General features: G+C 38.2%; 1 pseudogene; it reads left to right on the top strand.

The window, feature by feature from the left end:
- Positions 1-18,473, top strand: part of LOC110217603 (sperm acrosome-associated protein 9-like) — a 53,804-nt pseudogene extending 35,331 nt beyond the window's left edge.
- Positions 18,474-18,675: the final 202 nt, after the last annotated feature.

Here is an 18,675-nt window from a genome sequence, read left to right as displayed (position 1 = left end):
GAATCACCCAGGTTACAGAGAAGAAAATACAGAAAACACCTTTGGTTTTAGAATGCCTGTTTTATAGGATCAGATTTCTAGAAATACAAAGGTCTAAATTTGGGGGACTTCCAAAGGACGCATCAGGGCCCGAGTCTATCCTCGCAGAGGGGACAAGGGGCACACTGGAATTCTTTGGTTTGCTTTCATCCTTATAAAGACATATCCTCATTCATGGCAACATTCTGATCCCTAAGGGAGGAGCTAATGACCTCCCCTGCACAACTCTGCGCTTATACAGGTCAGTCTGCCATTTCCTGAGGCAACCACTTTCAATAAAAAAATGAAAACAAAAGCAAATATTTATGAATCTTCCTTTAGTCACATGGAAAGTCATGTGGGAAAAAAAATCTAGATTTTCAAATGGGACAAAAAATCTTCTCCACCCAGTACACATAACACACATACACACACACTACACGTATACACATTCCACATGCATGCACGCACACACACACACCACACACACGCACACCACACATACATACACTACACACACACCACACCCAAATACACACATACATATAATCACACACATGCACACAAATACAAACATACACACACACACACACATGTCCCAAGATCAGTTCCTTTATAGTACATATCTTATACCATCCTCCAGAAAGAAATATTTCATGACATTGTTCTGGTTCAAATGAGAGCAAACTGACTGACTAATTGCATTATACCAAGGCTATGCACATGTCTTCTGGGGTCAGCTTGGTTTTTGTTTATGGGATAATTTCAACTCAATTAACATTTAGGTGCTGCAGTAGAGAGAGCAGCAGGTCTGGAGTCAGGAAGACCTGAGTCCAAAGCTAGCCTCAGACACTAACTGTGGGACCTTGGCCAAGTCATTCAGCCTCGGTGTCCTCATCTGTAAAATGGCAATGACAATAAAAGGACCTCCTTCCCAGGGCTCTTGTGAGGATCAAAGGAGGTCATATCTGTAAACCTCTTAGCACACTAAGGGCTGGCACATAACCTGTGCCATACAAATACTAGTTGTTGCTATTATCACTTCTTTTTATCATTCAGGGCCCATTGCAGGTTATGTACAGTGTTAGGTCCTGGGGTACCAAAGACGACCACAAAAATGAATCCCTGCCCTCAAGGAGCTTCCTTTCTATTTGTACTGGGGGACAGGGCAGAACATGCCCAGAAGTAAGTACATTTCAGATATAGACTAAATCCAAAAGGAGAAGGCCTGGGAACGAAGGCTTGAGCGGTTCTTGCAACTTGAAAGCCACAGCTTGGCATCCCTCCTCATCTACAGCCTGCATGGGTGATGTTGGGTTAGTCATTTGATAAGTTAGTGCCCAGGCAGCTCTCTAATAGGAAAGCTAAAGGTCGGGAGCCCGGACAGAGTCATCTGGGCAGAGGAAGATTCTTGGTCAGATTGCAATAGATTGTATGCCATTCAAAGGTAAGCTCCTTGGCGGTAGGAGGAAAGTATGGAAGAGAAGCAGTGTTAGACTGACCACCCAACTGAAGGTCTACAGAGCCACTGTTCTCACCTCACTGCTGTGTGCCTGTGAAACCTGGACATTCTACCAGCCCCGTGCCAGGAAACCGAATCACTTCCATCTGAGTTGTCTTGGGAAGATTCTGAAGATCATCTGGCAGGACAAGATACCAGACACTGAGGTTCTTTCTCAAACTAAACTGCCAAGCATTCAAACTCTACTGCAGAGAGAGACAGAAACTGAGGCTAAATGACCTGCCCAAGGTCACACACACAACTCCAATGTTCTGACCACATTATTCAATGCCAAATACATGCTTGCCTAAAAGACTATTTTATTGAGAACACACACAAGGCAAGTACTCCCATGGAGTTCAGAAGAAGTGATATAATGACACTCTCAATGTCTCTCCGAAGAACTTTGGAATCAATCACATGACATTAAGACACTGGCATAGAATTGCCCAGCATGGTGTGCTCAAACCAATTCGGGGCTGTGCTCTATGAGGGAAGCAGAATTGCAGTAGCTCAAGAGAAATATGAGATGCAGAAATTCAGAGACATCTCCACTCCAAATGTTCATGTGGACTATGCCCTACCTGTGGTAGAGCTTCCAAGCTCATAAGTCTGATCAACCACAGTTAGACTCCCTGTACCTTGACCCCAGCATAATGAGATCAATTTGTTTTTCTTTGAGAAGAAAGGACAAACCATATCATACCTTCAGGGCAGGAACTGTCTTAGACCTCTTTTTGGCCATCTTAGCACAGTGCCTGTGACACAGTAGATATTTAATAAATACTGATTGACTGATTGATTGATTGACTGATTCCAGGAGCTCCCTCCCTCTAGAATGAAATCACAGGTCAGAGCCAAATAAAATAAGTCCAGGGTAATGGCACTCTTCAGAAGCTGATGGCAAGAAAGAGTAAAGCCCCAGGCAGGGGGTACTGCCCATGCAAAGGCCTAGAGGCAGGAGGTGAACTGGAAGATAGGAAGAAGAGAAAACAGGTCATGTTAGTCCAGTGAGCAGTGCACTCATGAGGAAGGAAGAGGAAGATGAAAAAGTTTGCTGAGATAGGAGGAAGGCCTGCGATAGAGAGGTCTTTAAACATGAGGCTAATGAGTTCTTTAACCCTAGAAGCAATAGGGAGCCCTGGAACTTCTTCAGCAGGAAGAGGCCAGTGCCTGCTCAGTGATCTAGAGACATTTGGCAGCTGGATAGAGAATGGGTCACAGTGAGGAGAGGCTAGAGACATGAGCAGTTCTTTAAGATGAGAGGAAAAAACGTTGAGTTCTTTGTCTTTGTAAAGTTTGGTTTCTGTTCTATCTGAGGCTAGAGCTTGGTGGAACACAACTGATCCTCCTCTAGTTGCCCCAAAGCTCCCAGGGCATGGAAGCTGAATTGAATGACTTCTCACCTAACTTGTATTCCTTGGGATGGAAACTGGCCAGCTTTTCTCCAGCCCCCATCAGACAAATTGACCCAAGCTCATCAATGAGAAAGGTAAAAAACCACCAAGACATTGTCACAACAATGGGCCAGGGTGCAGTTACCCTGGATGTGGACCACCCAATGCAGGGTGAACTCAGAGTGAAGCAGACATGCTTTGCATGCCCCAAAGCAGAGGGGAGTCATGCTAATCCTCCTTACAGTTTGAGAAACTGGGCCAATATTTATGTCAACTAAAACAATCTCACTTGGGTCAAATTGTAGTTTTGGCTCATTTTAATAAGTGATTCTAACCTTCAAGATGAAGGTGTATTGGACAATCTGGCCTTCTAACAAAGATGGTTTCATGCAGCATTAGTTCAATGTTTCAGCTGACGAGGGCATCTAATTCATGTTTGCTGAGTAGAATCATAGTGTCTAAGTCACTGAGATCAAACTTCCACTCAGTAATAGCATCCCTGGTGGTGTTCCGACTCTAACCCTAACCATTAGATCACCATCCCCAGAAATGAAGAACTTACTATTTCATTGGAAATTTGGGCCAGTGTGGGAGAATTCTAATTGTGTGTGAGGGTGTGTGTATGTGTAAACACACAAACACATACATACGTATATATGTGTATGTATGTATATATGTAATATATATATATATATATATATACATATATATACATATATATATATATATATTCACTTCTCCGCCTTCCCCTCCTCCTTTTCTTCCTCTTCTTCCTCTCCCTCTTTCCCCTTCTCTTTTGCTTTCTCTACTTCCTTTCCCTAATGCTCAGGAAAAAGTAAATGCTTATTAAACAGTTTCTATTTATTTTCTTTTCTTTCTTTCTTCCTCCTCCTCCGCCTCCTCTCTTACTATTCCCACTCCTCCTACTCCATATCATCATCATCATCATCATCATCACTATCTTCTTCTTCTTCTCCTCCTCCTCCTCACTGAATGCATTGAAAATAGAAAAATTATTAAAGGTTAAGGACTGCATTTTTTCATTATAAATTTCCTTTGCATAGTAATGAAAAATGAATAAGCAGATTAAAAACTGATTTAAAATTTAATCCTTAAATCTCTTCTTCAAGTGATTTCAGCCTTCAATTAATAAGCCAAGATTTTAAAATTTCATATTAAGTACCACAAGATTTGTGTTATTGTCATGGCTGTTGTTGCAAATAACCTCAGGATAGTTAACTCTAAAGACGCAAAGGCCCTCTGGATCTAACTTTAGTGGGAAATGAGATCAGTTGGGGGAGAAAGATGGCATTAGTCTGAATATCACTGAGAGTGTCACACTAGCTTATTTCTCCAAAGCAATTATTTATCAGGAAGAAGCTACAAAGAGTGAATAAATGAAGAATTGATCAGTGAGGAATGGCTTTCTGAGACACATAATGATTTGGCCAAACACTGTGTGTAGTGCGTGTACAGAAGGCAAAACCCCAGACAAACTTTAAGACAAATGCACATCTGGTGGCAGGATTAACCTTATTTTTAAACTGATTGAGGGAAAGATTGAAGATCAAATTCAGAACATAGTAGATGGAAAGGCTCACTGAAACCTCCTAAGGCATCTGAGAAGCAGTAAGAACCACTTCCTTTCTACTGGCAGTAGGGCAAATTCTGGCCATAGAGGAAGAATTTAGGGAGAAGAAGCCAGCCTTTATTCAGAGATCTCCAGGTATTTATGGAACATCTGCTCACTGCCCTACTTTATGCTAGCCTTGAGAGTGTGTGCAAGCAGAATCAGAGCATGCTCCTTTCCCTGAAGGAGATGCCAGCCCATCTGAGAGGACACTCGTGAGAGAGCAGTGAAAAACAGCATTTGTCAGAATAGAACCAGAATAGAACCAGAATAGATCACCTTCTTTACAAGTTGAACCCTTAAAGTCAAATTTTATTAGTCAAAACCCCATTTTATAGATGAGGAAACTGAGGTACTGAAGTATTAAGTGACTCGCTCAGGATCACAAAGCTAGTCAGGGGAATATATGGGACTCTTCCAAAGTAGAGCACATTTCAGTACATCATGCTGCACCCTGAAGCAAAGATCTATCTTAAAAATAGCAGTATTTTTCCAGTAATGTTTTATGATTATAAATCACAGAGGACTATAATCTCCAGAGTTTCTCCATCTACCCCATTTCTTTATCCTGATCCCCAGTCACACATTTCCAGTTGCCCAGGGGACATTTTAAACTGGATGTGCCATAAGTAGAAACAGCATATCCATACTGGAACTCATTGGCCTTGACCCCAAACTTACCACTCTTCACAAATTTCCTATTTCAGCCAATCTGGTGACAAACCTTCCACTCACCAAAGTTGCTGCATTTTCATTATTCTTGGATCTTCTTTCTCCCTCCTTTCTCCCTCCCTACACTGAATCAGCTGCCAAATCCTGTCCTTTTGATCTATTTTTTTTATTTATTCCATATGCTTTTCAGTTGAATATTTTTTTCCCATTCCCTCCCCCACCTCCATCCCCAAGACGGCACACAATCTGATACAGTCTTTACATTTACATACCCATTAAACATATTTTCACATTAGTGAAGTTGTAAGTAAAAATTAAAACCAATAGGAGGAACCATCAGAAAGATGAAACAAAACTCAATAGAAGGTAAAAATAAGTGATAGCAATTCGACTTCCATAGTTCTTTCTTTGGATGTGGACAGCATTTTCCATCCCGAGGCCTCTGGAGATATCCTAGATCCTCGTAATGCTGAGAAGGGTTCACTTTAACAATTTTAGTCGTTGCATGATGTAGCGGTTATTGTGTACAAAGTTTTCTTGGTTCTGCTCACTTCACTCAGCATCACACCATATAAGTCTTTCCAGGTTTTTCTGAAGTCAGTCTGTTCATCATTTCTTATAGCACAATAGTATTCCATTACATTCATATACCACAACTTGCTCAGCCATTCTCCAGTTGATGGACATCCTCTAAATTTCCAATTCTTTGCCACCACAAAAAGAGCTGCTATGAATATTTTTGTACATGTGGGTCCTTTTCCCATTTGTTTGATCTCTTTGGGATATAGCCCTAGAAGTGCTATTGCTGGATCAAAGGGTATGCACATTTTTGTAGCCCTTTGGGCATAGTTCCAAATTGTTCTCCAAAATGGTTGGATCATTTCACAACTCCACCAACAATGTATTAGTTCCAATTTTCCCACATCTCTCCAACATTTATCATTTTCCTGTTTTGTCATGTTGGCCAATCTGATAGGTGTGATGTGGTACCTCAGAGTTGTTTTGATTTGCATTTCTCTAATCAATAATGATTTAGAGCATTTTTTCATATGACTATAGATGGCTTTAATTTCTTCATCTGAGAACTGTCTGTTCATATCCTTTGACCATTTATCAATTGGGGAATGGCTTGTGTTCTTATAAATTTGTCTTAATTCTCTATATATTTTAGAAATGAGGCCTTTATCAGAGAGACTGGTTGTAAAAATTCTTTCCCAATTTTCTACCTTCCTTCTAATCTTAGTTGCATTGGCTTTGTTTGTGCAAAAACTTTTCAATTTAATGTAATCAAAATTATCCATTTTGCTTTTCATAATGTTCTCTATCTCCTGTTTGGTCATGAATTCTTCTGTTCTCCATAGATCTGATAGGTAAACTATTCCTTGTTCTCCCAGTTTACTTATGGTATCAGCCTTTATATCTAAGTCATGAACCCATTTTGACTTTATTTTGGTATATGGTGTGAGATTTGGGTCTATGCCTAGTTTCTGCCATACTCTTTTCCAGTTTTCCCAGCAGTTTTTTTCAAAGAGTGGGTTCTTATCCCAGAAGCTGGGGTCTTTGGGTTTATCAAATAATAGATTACTATAGTCATTGACTACTGTGTCTTGCATATTTAACCTATTCCACTGATCCACCTCCCTATTTCTTAGCCAGTACCAAGCAGTTTTGATGATTGCTGCTTTATAATACAATTTAAGATCTGGAATTGCTAGGCCACCTTCCCCTGCATTTCTTTTCATTAGTTCCTTTGATATTCTGGACCTTTTGTTTTTCCAAATGAATCTTGTTATTATTTTTTCTAACTCTATAAAATAATTTTTTGGTAGTTTGATTGGTATGGCACTGAATAAGTAAATTAGCTTAGGTAGGATTGTCATTTTTATTATATTAGCTCGGCCTACCCATGAGCAACTGATTTTTCCAATTATTTAGATCTGATTTTATTTGTGTGAAAAGTGTTTTGTAATTGTGTTCATAGAGTTCCTGGGTTTGTTTCGGAGGTAGACTCCTAAATATTTTATAATGTCTACAGTAAGTTTAAATGGGATTTCTCTTTCTATCTCTTGCTGTTGGGCTTTGTTGGTAATATATAGAAATGCTGATGATTTATGTGGGTTTATTTTATAGCCTGCAACTTTGCTAAAGTTGTTTATTATTTCAAGTAGTTTTTTACTTGATTCTCTAGGATTCTCTAAGTATATCATCATGTCATCTGCAAAGAGTGATAGCTTTGTTTCTTCTTTGCCTATTCTAATGCCTTCAATTTCTTTTTCTTCTCTTATTGCTAAAGCTAAGGTTTCCAGTACAATATTGAATAACAGTGGTGATAATGGACATCCTTGTTTCACCCCGATCTTATTGGAAATGCTTCTAGCCTGTCCCCATTACATATAATGCTTGCTGAAGGTTTTAGATAATGCTATTTATTATTTTAAGGAAGACTCCATTTATACCTATGCTTTCTAGTGTTTTTAATAGGAATGGGTGTTGTATTTTATCAAAAGCTTTTTCTGCATCTATTGAGATGATCATGTGGTTTCTGTTGGTTTTTGTTGATATGCTCAATGATGCTGATAGTTTTCCTAATATTGAACCAACCCTGCATTCCTGGTATAAATCCTACCTGGCCCTAGTGTATTATTCTTGTGATAAGTTGCTGCAATCTACTTGCTAGTATTTTGTTTAAAATTTTTGCATCTATATTCATTAGAGAAATTGGTCTATAATTTTCTTTCTCTATTTTGACTCTTCCTGGTTTAGGTATCAACACCATATTTGTATCATAAAAAGAATTTGGTAAGACTCCTTCTTCACCTATTTTCCCAAATAGTCTATATAGTATTGGAATTAATTGTTCTTTAAATGTTTGATAGAATTGCATGTAAATCCATCTGGCCCTGGAGATTTTTTCCTAGGGAGTTCATCAATGGCTTGTTCAATTTCTTTTTCTGAGATGGGGTTATTTAAGTATTTTACTTCCTCTTCGGTTAATCTGGGCAATTTATATTTTTGTAAATATGTATCCATTTCACTAAGATTGTCAAATTTGTTGGCATATAGTTGGGCAAAATAATTCCTAATTATTGTTTTAATTTCCTCTTCCTTGGTGGTAGCTTCACCCTTTTCATTCTTGATACTAGTAATTTGGTTTTCTTCTTTTTTTTTAATTAAATTAACCAAAGGCTTATCTATTTTATTGTTTTTTTCATAAAACCAGCTCTTAGTTTTACTTATTAGTTGAATAGTTTTCTTAATTTCAATTTTATTAATTTTTCCTTTGGTTTTCAATATTTCTAATTTGGTGTTTAGTTGAGGATTTTTAATTTGTTCTTTTTCTAGTTTTTTTAGTTGTATGCCCAATTCATTAATCTCCTCTTTTTCTATTTCATTTATGTAAGCATTTAGAGATATAAAACTTCCCCTAAGAACTGCTTTCGCTGCATCCCATAGGTTTTGGTATGTTGTCTCATTATTGTCATTCTCTTGAATGAAATTATTGATTGTTTCTATGATTTGTTGTTTGACCCAATCATTTTTTAGGATTAGATTATTTAGTTTCCAATTATTTTTTAGTCTATCTTTCCATGGCCCTTTATTACATATAATTTTTATTGCATCATGATCTGAAAAGGATGCATTTAATATTTCTGCCTTTCTGCATTGGATTGTGAGGTTTTTATGCCCTAGTACATGGTCAATTTTTGTGTATGTGCCATGTACTGCGAAAAAAGTATATTCCTTTCTATCCCCATTCAGTTTTCTCCAGAGGTCTATCATACCTAACTTTTCTAATGTTCTATTCACCTCCTTAACTTCTTTCTTGTTTATTTTGTGGTTAGACTTATCTAGTGCAGAGGGGGAGGTTCAGGTCCCCACTAGTATAGTTTTGCTGTCTATTTCTTCCTGTAACTCCCTGAACTTCTCCTGTAAGAATTTGGATGCTATACCATTTGGTGCATATATGTTTAGTAATGATATTACTTCATTGTCTATGGTGCCTTTTAGCAGGATGTAGTTTCCTTCCTTATCTCTTTTGATTAGATCTATTTTTGCTTTTGCTTTGTCTGAGATCAGGATTGCTACCCCTGCTTTTTTTACTTCAGCTGACGCATAATATATTCTGCTCCAGCCTTTTACCTTTACCCTGTATGTGTCACTCTTTTTCAAATGTGTTTCCTGTAAACAACATATTGTAGGATTATGGTTTTTAATCCATTCTGCAATCCTTTCCATTTTATGGGAGAGTTCATCCCATTCACATTCACAGTTATGATTACTATCTGTGTCTTTTTCTCCATCCTTTCCCCCATTTATGCTTTTCTTTCTCCTTTTTCCTTTCCCCTTCACTAGTGTTTTGCTTTTGACCACCGCCTCCTTCAGTCCCTTCCCCCTTTTATTATCCCTTTCCCTTTTCTTCCCCTTTAGTCTTACTGCTCTTCCCTCCCTTCTTTCCCCCCTCCTTTTCTTTCCCCCTCCCTTTTCTTTCCCCTTTTCCCTCCTACTGCCTATAGGGCAAGTTAGATTTCTATACCTAACTGATTATATTATGCCCTTCTTGAGCCAAATCTGATGAGAGTAAGGTTCAAACAATGCTCCCCCCTCCTTCTTTCCCTCTGCTGTAATAGGATTTTGTGTCTTTTCCTGTAATGTAATTTACCCTTGTCTGCCTCCTCCTTTCTCAGTACATTTTCTAAGATCAGATTGATCCACTTATTTGGATCCATTTAACCCACTTGATTAGATTTTTTTTATCATTACATCAAAGTCAACTAATATCCACCCTCTTTATGTATACTCCTTTAACAAGGTGTAATAACAATACAGTTCTCAAGGGTTGCAAGTCTCATATCCCTTGTAGGGGTTTAAACAGCCCCCCCTTATTAACAACATATTGTATCCTTCTGTCCTATTTACCTTTTTAAGTCCTTCTTGAGTCCTGTACTTGAAGATTAAATTTTTTTGTTGAGCTCTGGTCTTTTTATCAGGAATGTTTGGAATTTTCCTATTTCTTTGAATATCCACCTACTCCCTTGAAAAAATGATGCTCATTTTTGCTGGGTAGTTGATTCTTGGCTGCATTTGCCTTGGCTCCTTTACCTTATGGAATATCATGTTCCATGCCCTGCAGTCTTTTAATGTAGAAGTTGCAAGGTCCTGTGTAATCCTGATTGTGGTTCCATGATATTTAAATTCTTTCTTTCTGGTTGCTTGCAGCACCTTCTCTTTCATCTGGTAATTTTGGAATTTTGCTATTATATTCTTGTTGTCAATTTGGGATCTCTTTCAGGTGGTGATCGGTGGATTCTTTCTATGGTTATTTTCCCTTCTGGTTCTAGGACTTCTGGGCAGTTTTCCGTTATGGTTTCCTGAAAGATGCTGTCCAGGCTTTTTTGCATCATGATTTTCAGGTAGTCCAATAATTTTTAAATTGTCTCTCCTGAGCCAATTTTCCAGGTTGTTTGCTTTTTTTTTTTTTTTACTGATTAGGTATTTTACATTTTCAACCGTTTTTTCATTTTTTTATTTCTGTTTGACTGAGTCTTGCTCTCTCATAGACATTAGTTTCCATTTGTCCAATTCTAGTTTTTAACAGATTGTTTTCTTCTGTTAGATTTTGTACTTCCTTCTCCAACTTGCCAATCGTGTTTTTTAGGGACTTGTTTTCTTCAGTATACTCTTCTGTTAGTTTTTGTCTTTCCTTCTTCAATTGGCCAATTGTGTTTTTTAGGGGACTTGTTTTCTTCAGTGTATTTTTTTTCCAACTGGCCAATTGTATTTTTGAAGGACTCTTTTACCTCTCTCATTTGACTATTAAAATCCTTCTTGAGCTCTTCTAAGAAGGCTTTTCAGGCTTCAGAACAGTTCATATTCCCTTTTGTTGTTGCAGATGTGGGTTAGTTGACAATGTTGTCCTCTTCAGAATTTCTGTCTTGATCTTCAGTCTTCTCATTGTATGAATCTATGGTACGTTTCTTTTTACTCGTGGTGTTTCTTTATTCTCTGGCCTTTAACGAGATTGAGCTCTCCTGCTGGGGAACAGAGGGTACTGACCCAAGCTTCTTGTGTTGGGAGCCTAGGTCTTGATCACTGGCTCTGTGTGCTGGGGCCTGTTATGCTGGGAATTGCAGGCTGTAGGTTTCTGGCAGCTTACCTTGTGTTGGGCTGGAATGAGCAAGGCTGGAACTTTCAGGCAATTCTAGGTTGCCTGCTTTTCCTTTGCTTTATCTTTCTTCCACTCCTTTCAGATGGGTGCTGCAGGATGTTTATCTGCCTGGGGCCGCCTGCAGTGTTGTCTCCCTTGGTTCTGCTAATGCACTGGAAGATTCCTTTGTGGTGGAGTGCGGAAACTCCTGGTGGTTTTCTGAGCTGGTTTCCACCCAGTTCCCCCGCCCTTACTGAGGCACTCGAAGGTCCAGGTGTTGGTGTTTGCCTGCTCTATCACCTGGGTTTCAGGATTTCTTCACAGTTGGTGGCTTCAGGGTTCCTACACCTCACCTGGTGTTGAGTTGGAATCAGCAAGGCCGGGGATTTAGGAAGCCTTTAGGTTGTTTTCTCCACCTTCTTTCAGATGAATGCCATAGGTTACTTGTCTGCCTGGGGCCCCTTGTGGTTCTGCCTCCCTTATTTTTGCTGAGGCCCTGGGAGACCCGTTTGCTGGGCTGCTGCACTGCTGCTCCTCATCTTTCTTCTAGTTCAGGTGTTTCAGGGTTTTTTTTTGGGGGGGGGTGATATTTTCTGGGTTTTCAGAGGTTGATAGGAGAGAATGAGAGTGACTACCTTTTCACTCCGCCATCTTGGCTCCCCGGAAGCGGAACTCTCTCCTTTTTATTTATGTGGTATGTCTTACATCGGTCCTCTTGAAGAAGGAAGGACAAAAATAACAACAATGTTGTATATGCCTCCCCTTCTTTCACATTATATAGCCTCCACCCTTGTTTAGGCCTTCAGCCTCTCTCCTCTGGACTATCACAACAGCCTTGTAATTGGTCACCTTGTCTCTTGCCTCTCCCCACTCCAACCAATCCTCCACACCGCTCACATATTTTCCTAAATCAAAGTCCTAAGCATATAACTTACAGTGACAATTCAGTGAATTCTGACAGTTCAGTGTTGCCTTCATGATCGAATATGAACTACTCTATTTGTTTTGTCAAGCCCTTCATATCCCCACTCCAACCTACCTTTCTAACTTTGTTGTAAACGACTACCCCTCTCAGCACTCTGCAGTCCAGCCATAGTACATATCTTGCTGTTCTTCTTACATGATAATCTAGCTCCTCACTCTGTGCCATTTTCCTGGCTAACTTCTGTGCCTATAACACACTCTTTTCATCTCTATTTCTTAGAATCTGCTTTTGCCCCTTCATACTCACCTCAACTATAGCCTTCTACGTGAAACTTTCTGTTTCTACATTTTTTGCTGATCCCCTTTCCTCTAATTCCCTTGTATTGATTTTGCAAACATTCATATGTGGCCCTGTCTCTCATAATACAGGGTAAACTACATCAGGGAAGGGACTTTCATTTTTGGCTTTGTGTCCTAATTACATAGAACATAGTATACCTTTAATGTTTTTGTTTTTGATTGATTGAATGAATAAATGATTGGGGATTGACCAAAGAGTAATGTTGAAGCACATGGTAAAGGTGAGCAGATCCAATACCTACAGACAAAGAATTATGAGGGAGAACAAGGGTAAAACCATCTTCCAGGTAATTTGCTATCTAAAACAAAGATATGTTAAACATTTGGAAACAATGAGAAAGAGCTTGCCCTCTTACTCCACTGCTACCTTCACAATCTCAGGAAAACTTGAGGAGGGTCACTCCTGTCATAGGTGGCCCACATGGGGCATTTACAGAGAGACATGGCCAATAATCACAAATGGTGGCAGCAGGCATGAATGAAATGCAATCTTTGTCTCTGGAAGGAACACCAGGCACACTGAAGAGAGTGTAGACCCCCTGAAATCTGATTGTTATCCTTAACCAACAATGATAGGACCATCTCAATGGTCCTTTACAACTTGCACAATATTGAACATGTTATCTCATTGAATCATAAAAAAAAAGGATAAATCAGAACACAAAAATGAGGGGAAAGACTTTCTCATTTTCTTGTAACTAGAGATTGTTGGGAAACAAGGAGACCTCACAAATGTTTCCATTCCATTCGGCCTCGAGTCTTTGCACTTGGGTCAGAGGATGCTGATGCAGTTATTAATTTTATCAAAATATTCAAACAATATGACAAATGACTCTCTGCTTTCTCCTGCTTGCCTCATCTTATCTGTACAGATTGAAGAGTCTCTCTAGAAAGGCCTGGGCCTGATGTATTACCAAACCCATGAATTACAAAATGATATCTTACTTTCAAGGGGGAAGGAGGTGAGCAGAGTTGCATATAATCCACAGTCAAGTATATTCCCTGTCACTTCTATGCAGTTCCAGGAAGGGAAACTCCTTTAAAAGCCTCTCCTGGGGCACAGAATTCAGGCAACACAATGGACATCCATTGCTTTCAGGAATTTTTTTTTTGTACTTTCAGGAATTTTGCTTGGAATATTTTAGCAAGAAGCCTTGTGTCATTAAAGTACAGGTCCAAGAGAGAAAGCCTGTCCCTGTGCAAGGAATAACATAAACAATCATAATGGGCAAAGTCAAGGATGCTGAAACTGCCCTAAGACAACCCTGGAGCCTTGAATACCTAAACAAAGAGATGCAGGGGTTGTGGTAGAAAGTACTGGGCTAGAAATTTGACCACCTGAATTAAAGCCCCAATAGCTCATTCTCCAGCCTAGGAGAATTCAGAGTGGCTCAGCCTTTTGAGAGTCAGATTCTGTAGAAGCAGCTAGGTGGTGCTATGCACAGAGCACTGATGATGTAGAATTGGGAACACTGAGTTCAAATCCCACTTTAGGCATTTACTAGCTGTATAATTCCTGGCAAATCACTTAACCTCCCTTTTCCCCAGTTTTGGTTTTAAAGTGGGGATAATAATAATAGCACCTGCCTCTGCAGGATTGTTGTGAGGGTCAAATGAGATCATATTTGAAAAAAAAAAAACAGCACTTACCACAGTTCCTAAACCATGGAAGGTACATTATAAATGCTTATTCTCTTCCTGTCTCTTTCATCTGTAAAATGCTAAGATGCCTGTTGTATTTAAATCATTATTGTGATGCTCAAATAGTTCAGAGTACATAATGACCTCTGGGGAAAAAGGACACTTTCCAGGTCAGCTGTTGTAATGGGCCAAACACTCCAGCTGGCCCTCATCGCTGTTGGCAGAAAAACTCTTTATGAAAGGTTATGTGGTTTGGGGGCAAAAGTGCTAGCTTGGTGTTCAAGGGCCTGAATTCAGATCTTCCCTTTGTCTGTGACTACTGAGGTGAACTTAGGCAAGTTGTTTCCCTGTTCTAGGTCCCAAATTCTGTGACTTGGAAAACGACTTGTAAAATGTTCCCCTAGCTAAGCTGAGATCCCCAAGGCACCGAAGTCTTTTATGATTTGATTTTAGTCCCATAAGAACCCCCAAAAGAAGATGCTAAACATCCTCAGGACCTATCCCCTCATTTTGTAACTTGAGGAGAAGGAACACCAGAGAGGAGCTGAGTGAAAGATCAGCATGGGACTGACTTGGGCCATCTAATTCCACTTAGATATCAATCTGATATACAACACAGATAAGCTATATGAACAAAGCAAGGGGATAGTGCTTGCATGTAAAGAAAGTCTGAAAAAATACCCCAGAGCAAATGAGGAGAAATAAGTGTCAAGTTTTAATTTAAAAATAGAAATATGACCCCACATGCACATACATTGTTACTATGTTCCTATAAAACTCCCTTTTTAATCTCCACTAGATGCATCACTTGGAGACAATTACATAGGCAGGCAGATTGTGGCACCTAAAAAAATATTCTAAATTATGATTGATTAGAGAAGTACAAATTAAAATAACTCTGAGGTACAACTCATACTCATAAGATTTATTAATATGAAAGAGAAATGAAAATGACAAATGTTGGAGAAAATGTGGAAAAGCAGGGACACTAGTATATTGTTGCTGGAGTTGTGAACTCATTCAACCATTCTGGAGAACAATTTGGAACCACAACCAAAGGGCTATAAAACTGTGCATACTCTTTCACTCAGCACTACTAGGTCTGTATCCCTAAGAGATAAAAGAAAAGGGAAAGGGACCCATATGTACAAAACTATTTGTAGCAGCTCTTTTTGTGGTGGTAAAGAATTGGAAATTGAAAGGATTTCCATCTATTAGGGAATAGTTGAACAAGTGATATATGTGTTATAAGTTATATATAAGTGATATATGACTGTTATGGGATATATTGTATTGTAAGAAATGACAAGCAAGATGATTTAAGAAAAACCTGGACTTATATGAACTGATGCAGAGTTAAGTGATCAGAAATAGAAGAACATTGTGCACAGTAACAGCAATATTATATAATGATCACCTGAGAAAGAGTTAGCTATTCTCAGCAATACAATAATCTAAGATGATTCCAAAGCACTTACGATGAAAAATGCTATTCATCTCCAGAGAAAGAACTAATGAACTCTGAATGCACATTGAAATGAATATTTTTTTCATGTTCTTTATTTTTCTTGCTTTTTTGCAATATGGCTAATATAGAAATAAATTTTACATAATTTCACATGTATAATTGATATAACATTTCTTGCCTTCACACTGGGTGGGGAAAGAGCAAAAGGGAGGGCAAGAATTAGTAACTCAATATTTAAAAAATAAATTAAAAATAATGATAAATATATGTGCTTTAGGAAGAGAAATTGAACAGATCACAAATGAGCTTCCTAAGAGAAAAGCACCAGGACCAACTGGATTTATAAGTGAATTCTATTAAACTTTAAAGATCAACAAATCCCAATATTAAACAATTTGGAATAATAGGCAAAGAAGGGATCCTACCAAATTCCTTTTATGAAACAAATATGTTACTGATATCTAAGTCAGGAAGAGTAAAAACAGAAAAAGGAAATTCTAGACCAATTTCATTGATGAATATAGGTGTGAAAATCCTTTAAAAACTAGCTAAAAGATTACAACAATATATTATACAGATGATACATTATGATCTAGTGAGATTCATACTAGGAATGCAGAGACGGTTTAACATAAGGAAAACTGTTATCATTATATCAATTATATCAATAATAAAAGTTTAAAAAATCATATGATTGTATCAATAGATGCAGAAAAAGCTTCTGATAAATTATAACACTCATTTTTATTAAAAAAAAAACACTGGAAAGTATTAGTTTAAATGGATTTTTCCTTAAATTGAAAGACAGCATTTATTCAAAATCACCAGGAAATATTATTTGTAATGGGGATAAATTAGAAACATTTCCAATAAGATCAGCTGTGAAACAAGAATGTCAATTGCCACCAATATTATACAATATTGTGCTGGAAAGCAATACCAATGAGAGAAGTAAAAGAAATAGAAGGAATCAGAACAGGGAATGAGGTAATAAAACTATTTCTTTTTGCAGAAGATACAATGATATACTTGGAAAATCCCAAAGACTCAACTAAAAAGTTAGCTGAAACAATTAATAATTTTAGCAAAGTATCAGGATGTCAAGTAAATGCACATGAATCATCATCATCTTTATATGTCAGAAACAAAACTCTAAAAATATACCCCATTTAAAATAACTGTAATCTAGACAGTATAAAATACCTGGGAGAACACCTGCCAACACAAAGCCAGGAACTATATAAAGAAAATTAAACTATATAAACAACATTATATATGTGTGTATATATGTATGTGTGTATATGTATACACATGTACGTATATATAAACTTTTTATGCAAATAAAATCAGATTAAAATAATTAGAGAAATGTTGATTATTCATGGATAGGCCGGGCCAATAAAATAAAAATGGCAATTTTTCCTAAAGTAAATTTATAATATTCAATGCCTTCCCAATTAAATTATCATTTTTAATGAATTAGAAAAAATAATAAAACTCATTTGGAAAAAAAATCATTTGGAAAAGTCAAGAATATCAAAAGAACTAATTTTAAAAAGTAAAAGGAGAAGATTTAGCAGTACCAAAGCATAAACTATATTATAAGACAGTAATTATCAAAAGCATTTGATACTAAGAAATAGAAAAGTAGATCAATGAAACAGCACACATAGAATTTGCAACAACAAATAACATAATAACCTTGTATTTGATAAGCATAAAAACTTAGGATTTTGAGATAGGAATTCATTATTTGGTAAAAATTTGGGGGGGAAATGGAAAGCAGTATGGCAGAAACTGGGCATAGACCAATTTCTTAAAACATTTACTAAGATAAGGTGAAAACAGATACATGACCTAGATATAGAGAGATTTTAAAAGAAAATTAAGACAAAATAAGCACCAGTGGGGTAGCAGCAGCTCAACTGACTCCAGGCAGTCTGGCCACAATTTCTGGACATGAAAGAAAAGATTTTATGACTTTTTAAATAACCTGCAAATACAACGGATGAGGTGAACAAATTACTCAGGAACATCGAACAGACTTACAAACTTTTCCAGCAGCAGAAGTTCACTTTTATTGCTGCCTTGGAGCACTGCCAGGAGAATGCTCACGACAAGAGCAGACCCATCTCAAGCATCGGTCAGGTGCAGAACTATATGGACCATTATTGTAACAATAGTACCGACAATCGGATCCTTCATATGTTCCTAAAACTCTGCACTGAGTTGAGCAAGCTATGCTAAAAATTTGAGTCCCTTCATCCTGGCACCCCAGCCAGCAACAACATCTTGGAGAAATGCAAAATCCTTGTCAGCCAAAGCAATGATCTGAGCTGCCTCCAGGCAAGATACCCGCATGATGTGGTCAACCACTTGAGCTGTGATGAGGCAAGGAATCACTATGGAGAGGAGTTGTGAGTCTTATTCCTGTGACATCCGACTTAATGAAAGACTGGATAGCCCACTCAGAGAAATTACCACGAAAAGCTACTCAGCATGTGAGTGACCAGAAGGCTGAAAAGAAGAGTGCAGGAGGCAAACTTAGCTGCCATTCCATTGCCACAAAGACTCTGGCTAGGAAAGAAAGAAATAGGGACCCTAAGAAACATTACAAAGCTAGAGGGAAAAATCAAAGGACAGTTTTCATTCCTCCCTGGAGACCACCTGGTGGACCTAACCTTCACAAATTAAAGCCAAACACTTTAAAATGGTGAAGTTGGGGGTGGTTTCTTATTTACTTTGGTATCCACTAAGTTCTCCACTTCTATTGCCTCCTTACCCCCATAGTCTCTGTAATATCTTGACTTGAAAATGGGCTGGCCCAGACAGTATTATGAGCCACTTCCCCCTTCCTTTTCCCTCTTACTCCAACTTTTCCCAGCCTATGACTAAGGTCACATACCAACAGAAGCAGGT

The sequence above is a fragment of the Phascolarctos cinereus genome, unplaced genomic scaffold (assembly GCF_003287225.1).
Source record: "Phascolarctos cinereus isolate Bilbo 61053 unplaced genomic scaffold, phaCin_HiC Scaffold_1;HRSCAF=81, whole genome shotgun sequence".
NCBI classification, from domain to species: Eukaryota; Metazoa; Chordata; class Mammalia; order Diprotodontia; family Phascolarctidae; genus Phascolarctos; species Phascolarctos cinereus.
The sequence above is the reverse complement of the archived record's forward strand: the minus strand, read 5'-3'. Positions and strand labels throughout refer to the sequence as shown.